Genomic DNA, 12,134 nt, shown 5'->3' with positions numbered 1-12,134 from the left:
AGAAAGAACAGTGATAAGAAGTATATCTTGCAAACATATTGTGAAATCTAAGATAGTATAGATACCATAACTGAGAGCATGTTAACTGGATGTGAAAGGCTTCTGAAATCACAGACAGGCTGCAGACATAACAGTCATAGTCAAGAAGGAAAGGAAATGGGAGTGGAGAAGGAGCAAGGCTGGAGGCAGGAAGAAGAAAAAGAAGCAGGGGCCCTTGGGTGGCTCAGTCGGTTAAGCATCTGACACTTGATTTCAGTTCAGGTCATGACCTCAGGGTTGTGAGACTGAGCTCGGCATCAAGCTCACACTGGGTGTGCAGCCTACTTAAGATGATCTCTCTCCCTCCTCTTGTCTCTCTTCCTCTCCTTCTCCCCTGCCCCTCCCCCCCCAAAAAAGAAAGAGAAAGGTAGAAAGAAAGAAAGAAGAAAGAAAGAAAAAGAGAAAGAAGAAAGAAAGAAAGAAGAAAGAAAGAAGTAGAAAGAAAGAAAGAAAGAAGAAAGAAAGAAAGAAAGAAAGAAAGAAAGAAAGAAAGAAAGAGAAAGAAAGAAAGAAAGAGAAGCAAATGCATTCTGAAGTTCTTGGTCTGAATTTCTACAAGATATAAATCAACAAAACTGACTCATGTAGAAAACGGAATCAGTCAATTATCGTAGGAGAGATTGGAAAAGTGGTTAAACTCATACCATTAAGAAGAGAACGGAAACAGGATTTTACAGTGAGTTCCATATAACTTACAAAGAATAAAAATGTTATTTAAATTATTCAAGACTATAGAAACCTAGAGAAAGCCCCTAAATCCATTTTATAAAACTGGTTTAGCCTTTAAAGCAAAATTGATAAAAGCAGTACAATACAAGAAAACCACAGAGCAATCCCACTTATAAATATTTGCTTGTTATCCCACTTATAAAAATTCTAAGTAAAATATTAGCAAGCACATCCCAAAGTAAATGAAATGGATACTGCCAGTGATCAAGTGGCGTATACTCCAAAAAGGCCATTTCCACACCAGCAAATCCATTAACATCATTCATGATAGCAACAGATGCATGGAAGAAAAGTGGTTGGTTACATCAATAGGTTCTAAAAAACATTTGGTAAAATTCCACAGCTATTATTCATAAGACTCAAAGTAAAATATAAATAGAGAGAAACTCCTTGAATATGAAAATACCTATTTATTGAAAATCAACTGCAAACACCATTCTAAACAATGCCAGGAATAAAATGGGATACCTGCTATTATCATTACAATTCAACAGCGCACAGAAGAAAAGAAAATAGTCTATATAAATAGAGTAGGGGGGGGGAGATAAAATTTTCCTTTTTTGTCAATGATGTTTATATACCCAGAAATTCCAACCAATGAGTTTCTGGTTCAAAAACGAAAACTACTAGAATCAAGGAAGAAGTTTGATCAGACAGCTAGAAGTTTAGAGCTTTTCTCCACATTTGCAAGGAAAATATAATACCATTATAATAGCATCAAAAAGGCAAAAAAAGGGCAGCCCGGGTGGCTTAGCGGTTTAGCGCCGCCTTCTGCCCAGGGCATGATCCTGGGGTTCCAGGATGGAGTCCCACGTCAGGATCCCTGCATGGAGCCTGCTTCTCCCTCTGCCTGTGCCTCTGCGTTTCTTTCTCTCTCTGTGTCTCTCATGAATAAATAAACTTTTTTTTAAAAGGCAAAAAAAGATTAGAAATATGTATATAAATTAAAAATTCATATATTCATTTAATGCAATGTCCATTAGAATCCCAAATTTTTAAAGTGGATATCATATCTGTTTAGGTAAGATTAAACGTCCAGAAATTGGCAAGAAATTTCTGAGAAAGAATAATGAGGGAAGGGCCATACCAGACTTCAATCCATTAAAATCAAAACATGGTATGGAGGGGACACCTGGGTGGCCTTCAGGTCAGGTCATGATCTCAGGTCCTGTGATCCAGCCCCGAGTAGGGCTCCCTGCTTCTCCCTCTGACTCTCCCTCTCCCTCTCTTTTTCTCCTCTCTCTCACTTTTGAATAAATAAATAAAATTTAACCAAAAAAAGCAAAGACATGGCATGGAAATGAATAACAGAACAGACTCAAAAGCCCAGAAATGAATCCCAGTATCATTTCTGGAGTAGCCCCCTGCCCTCGATCATTGGTACTATTCTTAGAATAGAAGCTTCTATATGACAGAGTGAGTATTGTGATCCACTGTGGAGAGAACATCTCACAATAGGATATCATGCAAACAGAAAATAAGAATTAGGTGGAGCCCCTACCCCCATCTTACTAAAGTCACTCAAGAGAATGAGTGAGATATATGCCATCTCAACAATGGAAGTCCATGAGGTACTGGTCAGTAAGGGAAGTAAGATTCAGAGTATATTACAGTAACCCCTCTATTTTTGGAATGTCTTGTTCACTATTTAGGATTGTGAATATGCTGGATCCTGATCACATGACTAATGCTGCTTTGGAGGATGTCTCTTTGTACAAAACAAAACATAAATGTACATATTTGTAAATGTCTATATAACACACGGAGAGAAATGCGGAGATATACAGATGCAGAAACTAGGCTGTTCAATATGATCGGTGGTAGAGGGGGCGTCGACGCGAAGGGAGGCAGAAAAAACAACGTAATTTTTCAGTGCATGAATGTTTAAGAAGATCTAATTTATGAAGAATTATTTGCACACAGACACATACACCAGTGTGCTTGTGTAGAGGAAGAGATACACAGAAAGAGAGAGAGAGATGAAAGGAGGGGCACCCAAATGTTATTTGTGGTTATCACAGAAGCATGGATTTCAGGTGATTTTTCCTTTATATAATCAGTAAAAAATAAGTTTCATCTTAAAAAAAAGTTCAGATTGTGAAGGACACATTCATGGTATAAATTTAGTTTTAAAATGTATTTCAAGTGGATGTCAAGTCAGAGGGTCTTCGTATTTTAGCGTGTGAAGTTTTAATAAGGCGGAGGATGAAAGCCCATAGCACATGCCTATCACACCCAATCATGATCACTGCTATCATTATTTCCAGAAGTGCAGAGGTTGCCCTCCGACAACTCTTGTCTAGCTATAGCAAAAGCATAGCCCAAGTGAAGGGAAGCTCACAGAATCGCTGATGACTCTAAAATCACCTTCATGCAGCGGAAAAGGCGTTATCAGCTGTTGTCCTCCACACAGCTGTAGGGCGGGAGATGACATCATCATGAATTAAGAGTTGAAGCAACAGCATTTCCAACCTGAGGCTCGTACGTACTCTTGTCGTCCTGCTAGAAACGGGACAGCGCAGCTGATCACTGCACTTCTTATCCGAGGCTGTCAAGCCACCTGATTTGCAGGCAGGCTCTGGGTGATCTCCCTACCTCCGTCATCAGGTCTGCAGGAGCCTTTCCAGTCTCGCTTGGCGCCTTAGTATCCAAACCCCACCGCAAAGGCCGGCAAATCACCCTGTTCCTGCCATGTCTCCAACAGTCAGGGCTTCCAGAGCCCTGGGAGCTAATGGATGGTAACAGATTCCAGGAGAACTTAGAAATCCCTGCGGTTAAAATACTTCTTAAAATGTATCCAGTCTTTCTAGCTGGGGAAAGCCAATCTCATCCTCCCTCACCATACAGTGCGACCTGGATCCCTTAATCTTGCTCAGATTTGCGCATAATACCCTCTGATGTTTAAGTAATGCTGTGCCCAAAAAGACAGCTCCCTGCCGCACCCCTGGCTCTGCAGCCTGCCAGTTGCCCACACGAGGCGAAGGGGACCACACTTGGCTCTACCCCTTTCCTGGTGAGGCCTCCCTGCCCCCCCCCCCCATTAGAGGCTGGAAAACCCCTATGCCTGCTAACTCAGTGAGCCTGAATTCTTGATAAACTGGTTATTTAGTACCATCTAATATCCTAAAAAGAGCAAGTATGAGGCTCGTTATTTTGAAAATGGATGCTTCCATGGTTGGGAGGAGGAAATAACACTATCTTCACACAGAGAAGAGCTTTGAAGTCATCCGCTCACCATAGTCATTTACAACCAGATCAGCTCCGTTACCTTGCTGCTGAAAGTGCTAGAAACACAAGAATGGGTTTTCACTGGAAACTCGTAGAGCTAAATCAGACCTCAAAATACTTCGGATGGCACCCACTTAAGTACAAAACTGAAAAGCTATATAGATGCATAAATGTGCTCAGAACTCTGATTATAATTACCAGGGAAAAGGGCTTTATAGTCATCAGTGAATCATCCTAACTTGGGAAGGAAGGAAAGACTTATGCAAAGCTATACCTGATTGCGGTAGGAATAGGGAAAGAACACAAGGTCATACGCTTTTCATCATGCACTTGAGCCAGCGTGCAAGGATCCTATTTTCTAGTGGGGTCCTCCATACAGTGATATCCTTTCATTGACAGAGAACCTTCCCAGGGGGTCAAATTTGGATCTAAAGGACTTCAAAATAATAGATACTCAAGACTTTTGTATGGCTGAGAGAGAGAGAGAGAGAGAGAGAGAGACATAACTTCTCTGTATGGCAGCCTCTGCTTATATCAGTGCAAATAACACTCACTGCTGTGCCATCATTATTCCCTCTTCCTCCGGGCACCGAGAAGCACTGCGTGAATTGCCAAGACGTTGAAGGAAAGGCTGAAGTTTGCAGAAATCTTACCTTCCACTTACTTCATTCAGTGCAAACGACCACGACCACGTTGATTGTGCCCCTTGAGCCCACATCACACACTCACACACTGTGCCCTGACTTGGAGAAATACATTTCTTTTCTGTCATTTAAGCCACCCCGTCCCTAGTATTCCGTGACGGCAACCAGAGCTGACCCCCTGCTCCCGGGGCTTCGCTGTGCTCAATGACTTGACCATCGTCAAACTGCTGGCTCACTCCAGTTGCTGCCCTGCTAAATGCACGTTCCTTGTTCTCTACTTCCCCCCAAACGAGGCAGGATATTTCCAATCGCATCTCCCTCCAGCTGACAGACCTTCTCTCCTTCCTGCAAGCTCTCTCCCAGCAAACCTCTTCCTCCCATCGAATAGTGGTATGTTGCAGGCAGAGAACCCAGGGGGACACTGGGCTGATCACACACTGCGAGCGGCGTCTGAGAATCACTTCTGTGAATCACGGATCAAAAATCTGCCCTTATAAGGATCAATCAAATCAACGTACCTGGGAAGTATTTTAGAGGTTGCAAGGGAGCATGTAAATATAAAACATATGATGGCTCAGCTCCTTTTATGGAATCTGACTTCAACGCAGAAAGCCAGTGACAGCTCCAGTAACAAGATTAATTTTTAAAGCCCCATATAAACCTACAAATTTCCATAATAGTCTATGCCATCCCCCAAATTAAGTTACTTCAGGGCAAGAACTTTTTTCTTTTTCATAATCAAGGGGAAAAAATGATTTGAAACAAAAGAAAGCTCAAAGACAGTTTCTATATACCAGACGCTAAATCAGTGGCATTGAGCAAGAGGCTCCCCCACTAAACTATGGGATCCTCAGGGACAAGGTTAAGCTTAATTCACCTTTAAAACTCCGGAGTCCATTCTAGTGCCTGGCACATAGCAAAAAAAAAAAAAAAAAAAAGAATCAATCAATCAATGAACAAATGTGGTGTCACATTCAAGAGAAGACTCTTGAGATGGATTACTAAGGATCACTCCAGGATTCTTTCTTTGTCAACACGTAGCAGTACAGCATAATGGAAAGCTTTGGCTTTGAAATCTGATGCACCCGCATAAGGACACTGATTCTTCCACTCACCTTGGGTAAGTATCTCAACTCTTTCATCTGTAAAATGGGAATATTAATGCTTGCCATACAGGCTTGTTGTGAATGTTCGAGAGAATGCACCTACAGCGGTTAAAGCACTAAGATGGTGTACGTGCTCAGCAACTAAAGGTCGTCATCCTTGATGACTATCTCCAAACGAGCGTGGACATATGAATACAATGGTACTCATCGCATCACGCACAACCTGCCCCTTGTCTATAAACTACTCTACCAATACTTCCATTCAACTACTGCCCACTGACTTGAGGGACCGTAATACTTGGTGCTGGATACCAATGACCCATGGTAGCCAGGAGACAGAACTGGGCTCTCATAAGACTTCAGATCCTGAGGTTTTTAAATATAAACTAGGACATGTACCCACAAGTCCTGGGTCAAGCGGTAGCCACAGGGCCTGCATGGCGGAGGAGGCGGGCGTGGCTGCAACAATTCTAAGTAGGGACATCCCTCAAAATTCTCTAGAAAGCCAGAAAAGTAGGCTGCCTCTAACTAGGCAGAGGGCCAGCAAGCAAGGGAAGGATGAGCCAACGTGAAAACCTGCAATGGAACGGAGCCAGAGGACGTGCTAGATGAGTAGAAGACGAGAACAGAGGAGAAGCTGGGCGCCGCTGAATATCCCACAGTGATATGGGAACGTGGCTTCACAGCTACAACTGTGCAGGGCTCTCCTGAGGGACGAGGGTTTTCTTCCCCTTTCCAAAGAACTGGACAAGAGGTTATTCCAAGTAGAGATGCAGGAAGAAGGTGCTGGGAGAAAGAGGCCAGAAGGCCGGACTCGACAGCAGGGCTACGGGGGTGCACACTTTCAAAACTGGCCATAGTTTCTTTCCAATCTCCGGTAGGGAGCATTTTGAAAACTGCACAAGGTCCAACATTTGAGGAAACTACCTGGATAGAATATCTCCTGACAACGGATTCAAGGCAAAATAATCATAATCAACTGCATGTAATTAACCAGCAGGATAGAATGCTTCCAGGGCATTTACGTATATACTATGCTGTTTGGGGAAATGCTAGGAGGCTAAGTAGTAAACGGTCAAAACCCAGGGATAGACAAGGGGTCCATTAGCTGGACCCCAAGAGAGCATGCCCTTAGGCTACCCACCCAGCACTGGAGGGCATCCTGCATCGCAGCCTCAGAGGGAGGAGGGAGGGCTTCGGCTCCAGTCCCCACAGGACGGCGGCAGTCAGAGCAGGAGGAGGGACTCCCTGGAAACACGGAGCTGATCCACCGCCACTCAAGGCCTTCTCAGGGGGAGATCAACCTTGCATTGAACAAAAGACTTTACAGACCAAAAATAAAGGTGCCAACCCAAACCCCATTGCATTGACAGGTCAAAACCCTTAATCCTGGTGACCTTCACTCCTATTCAAATGCAACCACTGTGATGAAAATATGCCTGGATTCAGTTTGTAAGCCAAGAAGCAGACAAGCACAGATGTTTCCTCCTCGGGACATTCATGAATGCATGGGGCCATTTGGGCTTCTCTGTTTCTAATTTTCTTATTTCGCTAACTTGGTTCTCATCCTCCAAATGTCTGACTCAGTCTCTCTCTCTCTCTCTCTCTGAAGCTGGTTCCATGCCTAGCTGTGATTATAATATTTTTATATCCTAAAATCATAACTTCTGCAGATACCTGGACTTCAGGAAGCCCGAGAAAACATTAACAAATCAACTCAAAGAGACAGGGACACCTTCCATTGTCCCCCACCCTGTATGACTGGCCCTGTGTCTCTCAGGCATACACGGGACAGTGTTTCTGCCATGAAAGGAGCTTCTTAGGAAAAGGCTAGGGAGATCGTTATCAGAATGGAAATTAAGAAAAGTGATCGATCAAATGTCACAAAGGAACTACAATTTCATAAGTCTTTAAAAGCTAAGGCTTTGGGTTGTTTTTTTTTTTTTTTTTAAACCTCTCAGCCACTCTCCCTTCCTCCTAAAATCATGGCATAATTGACCTGTAAGTCCTATGCTGTAACTTGATCTGCCAATGTCCACTGTAAAGCTTAACAAAGTGTGCAGGACAGCAGTAACCCATTCTGTCGGGCGAGGAACTTTCTGGAACTTTCCCCAGTCCTTGCAGGAGAGAAGAAAGATAATGTGCCTAGCCTAGCATTTGGAAGGCTTAAGGTCACCAGGTTGTTGAGAATTTTTAATCTCCCTTTTAATATAAGTCATGGTACCATTAACTTGAATGCTACTGAAAATAGAGTTGAGCAGCTCATAAAATAACAACACAGACAAGGAGAAAAAGTATCTGACTTCGGTAAAGCTAAGACTGTGTGAACAACAGATTTCAAGTGCAGCCAGTCATCTTATAAAAAGAAAGCCAAGCATTCAGGCAAGAATTACAGGACTCACCCCCCACCCTCCACCTTCCCCCTCCCATCACACCCCTGACTCCTCCACCTCCCACCCCCTAAACCCTGCTGTTGAGGTGTCAAAATCCCATGGGCATTACCCAATTCCCAGATAGAGTCTCCCGACACGTCATTTGCATGAGGACTTCATCGTGTGTGGCTTTCCTGAATCCAGGAAGGTGGAGCCCAGGACTTCTCAACCTTCTCTTCTTAACTAACCCAACTGCAGAGGAAGCAAATGCCTACCCAAGGGGGACTGAGATCCAACACAAAGTAGGAAGTCTACATTACGTTGATACCTCATGTTTCCTTTTTTTTTACACTGTCCATTACATTCTACTCTATAATATATTCATCTGTTTTCATATCAAGCCAATGTGTTGTCTGAATTCATGTGAAACGCATACTGCAGGAAGCTGCACCAGGTTAATCCTATTTGTGTGTGTGGTACACTGTGTCAATTTACACACTATTTCCACTGAAGTTCACTTGAACTTTTAATCCCCTTTTCTTTGTCTAGCAGCTTAAAAAAAAGCAGGGGTGGTTGGTGAGAGAAAGGTAGTTTGGCATATTTAATTATTTAAATAAAATCGAAGTCATTTAGAAACATCCAGAAGAAAGAGTATTTCAATTTTATTCTTTTCTCTGTTTTATTTTCCATTCTTCCTCTATATTTTAGCAGAATGCAGTTAGTAGAATTTCTGCTACTTTCCGACTGCCTTTTTTTTTTTTCTGTAGCTCACAGATTCCTATGCCAAATGGGAAGCCCATTCCAAGTAGTTTAGGGAATTACAGGTTAATTCCCCCAATGCCTGTAAAGGGAATGGCATCTGACCCAGACCCAGATGGATTATATATCTCCTTAGCTACAAAGATTGGTTTAGGAATGGGCTTGTGGTCAGCCAAGCCAGAGAAGTCCCCAGGACGTCTGCCTGGGGTTCATTCCCCTGTATCGCTACTATATGTATATTTATATAAAATATCTGAAGATATCCGCATCCATCTTCGTTAACATGTGAAGAAGGCTCCTAAGAATCAAGTCAATTTGCGTAAAAGAGGTGCTCAAAGATAATCAAGAGGAGAAATGACAGAGGCTTGTGGAGAGAAAGGCACAGAGAGACAGGGCCCTGATAACAACACTTTCACCCCTGGATTTCACTGTACCTAAAGCCAGAAACCCTCCCTACCCCAGATCTCCCACTTATGGGAGAGGGGGAAAAATTCTCTTTGAGCATAAGGCAGTTTAAGTTAAGTTCACTCATTTATAACTTAACACAATCCAAAATGAAAATATGGACATGTGATTTTACTCCACATGCTCCAACACCCATCAAATCCTTAGAAGGAACCCAAACTCCTTAGTGTCACACCAAGGCCAAATGGTATCTAGAACCCACCTTCCTTGGATCAAAGGTAACTGAAGGATGCGTCTTGGTCTTGTACACTACATGCAAAGATGACTGGGAAGGTACTTCAAAGATGCTTGAAAAAGGCTGTCTTCCCAGATTCTCAACTTATCTCATTGTACTTTCAGCTCCCTCTCCATTCTCTAGTCTGTCTACTTCTGTCTCCCTGGCTGGGAGTGTCTCATCTCATTATCTGCCTGGTGAATATTCATCCTGGTAGCTCAGCCCAAGCAGATTCCCACATGAGAACTCTATTACACCCATTCTTTCCCTTTTCAGAAATTCCATTCGGCTTCAGACGTGTTCTAAAATATGTATTTTCTGAGTGTTGTTCTCTGCCCAATGAGAAAGCAGAGTTCTGCACTATCTGCCTCTTTGCCCCAGAGTAGGCCCACAAACAAGGCCCACAGTCTCCACCTGGAAAGCAGGTACTCAGGCCCGACACTGAGTCTCATAGTAAAGGACCTGCTTCCACCCTCTGAAGGCCATATACCGCAAGAGACGGGGGTTTCTAGCCGTGGAAGAAAAGAAGATGACATGAGTGAAAAGCAGAAAATCAGGCCCTTCCATGTCAATAAGCATCATTACAATTTAAAGCACATGGTAGATGAGAAATCTGAAAATCACTTTATAAAGAGAGGGTAACTCTAGGCAGCTGCAGTGGAAACAAAAATCCTCCAAAACTAAGTGCAATAGGAAGCAAAACCTGACCCTCCCTTTACTGTTCTGAAGACTCCCCGTTCCTTATAACTAAATTCAGGTTAGTCTTCATTCTTGAGGAAGCGGTGACTTTGCTCACATACTATATTTTTTTTCTACAGAAGATTAAAAAGGCTAAAATATATGGATTGGGTTTTAAGAACATTTTCATTTTGGAAAACACAGGCAATTATGCCGGTTAATTACAGGTTGGGGAGAAATTCTTGATCCTTTGCCAAGATGAATTCATTCAGCAGCACCTGGGGAACAGTGGTGATGTTCTAGACTCAAGGACTGCCTCGACTGTCCAACCTCGGGGAAGGGAGCCCAACCTCACCCCACTCTCCAAAGCATGTAGCTCTCTCGTTCTGCCTCTGTCGCTCCCCTGCCTCCTCTGTACATATAAAGACAAATGTGGCCTTTTTTTTTTTTTTTTCAGTGCCAGAAAAAACTCAGCCCTTTTCCCTCCGCCTTTCTCATAGCTGTTCTGGAAAGAGCGCAAACAAATAAGCTGTGATTTCTCTGTTTGATAATCATAGGAAAGGAAAAATTTCCATTTCTGTACAGAGCAAGTCTAATTGCTTTCACTGAATTCACTGGGCATTTCAGTCTAAGAAAATAAATCTCCTCAATTGCCTGGCTGAGAAGACCTGTTAAGTCCCCGACTTGTTAACAAGGAGGTCGCCATGGTAGCCCTCCGCAGACATGACTGATATTAGGACTCTGTTGCTAGTTATCCCAAATTGCCAATTTCTTTTGCACACGCGGGCTTCTCTCTGACGAATACTGTTAAACTCAGATAAATCCAACGTGTCCTTGCTGGGTTTGTCCTCCTGGGGACTTAGTGAAAGAAATGTGCCTCTCAGATGCTTCTGCTCTGAATGTTGCATGCAGGGAGGGCCAGTGAGAGCAGTCGGTTGAGTTTCTGCAGAGGGAATAAAATGAGGCACTTATTCACACTCGGCCCCGTAGAACGCCATGAGCTCTCCTTCAGGGCAGAAGAGGAACCCAAAGCGAAGCAAAAGGGAAGGGAAATGAAAGGATGGGTCCCAGGAAGCCACTTGAAGGTAGAGGGTCGCTAAGTTTGCACCTGGAGTGAGGGGAGAGTCTTTACCTCCTCCCAGAAATCCAGAGGGACACCTGGAGAGAGGCTATTCTCTGTGTGCTCTTTCCTCTGGGGTGCCAGCTGCAATGCCAACCCCAGCACCCAACTGTGGCAAGCGCCATGTTAAGTGCAATGTTTCTCCAACCAACGCCCATGACTGGGACCAGTGTGGGGCCTTTACACAGGACAAAGCTGATGTCACACTCTGGCACCAAGGACTTGAAGGAGTCATGCCCCCTAGTGCCTTCTCAATTGCCAAGACAAACAAACGTAGTCAATTGGGAATTTCTATACGGATGCCATCGTGAGTTTCCTACAGCCATGGACAAATGTCCAAGAGTTTGTGACCAAAACACTCTGTCTTCAGTTTCTGTCACAGACGGAAATGTCTGCTCCCTCGACACGTAAAATCGGACCATATATATATATATATAGCATATTTCTTTAGTAGATGAAATGCGAACATCTTACCATTGAGGCCCGTCAAAAAATGAAAATCCTAGTATGGATGCTTGGATTGATTTGTTCATGTATTTAGTCAGTTAACAAACATTCAACCGGTTTCCGCTCCGTGCTAGGAACTACGGTGGGAACACAAGTAGAAATAAGACACAGCCCCTTTCCCTGAGAAGCTTACAGTATAGGGGAAATGAGAATTTAATATCATGTTTGCTACAATATGGATTTTTTTTGGGGGGGGGGGGCAGAGTATATTGGACCATAAAGGAAGATTCAATGACTTGTCTATAGGAGCTGGGAAGTCTTCACAAAAGAAAA

At 43.3% G+C, this 12,134-nt stretch overlaps 1 protein-coding gene across 3 annotated transcripts in view; it reads right to left on the bottom strand.

Moving 5' to 3' along the window:
* The window catches only part of LYPD6 (LY6/PLAUR domain containing 6), a 122,828-nt gene that overhangs the window by 56,773 nt on the left and 53,921 nt on the right, over nucleotides 1–12,134 (bottom strand). The window contains exon 1 of one of the 3 annotated variants that reach the window (XM_025431856.3): nucleotides 4,974–5,160. The exons of the other annotated variants lie outside the window; for them this stretch is intronic. The gene's annotated coding sequence lies outside the window, so the exon portion shown is untranslated. Of the gene's footprint in view, nucleotides 1–4,973; nucleotides 5,161–12,134 lie in introns of those variants that run through there. 3 annotated transcript variants of the gene reach the window in all.

The sequence above is a fragment of the Canis lupus genome, chromosome 19, assembly GCF_003254725.2.
Source record: "Canis lupus dingo isolate Sandy chromosome 19, ASM325472v2, whole genome shotgun sequence".
Lineage (NCBI taxonomy): Eukaryota > Metazoa > Chordata > Mammalia > Carnivora > Canidae > Canis > Canis lupus.
This window is presented reverse-complemented; position numbering and strand designations above follow the sequence as displayed.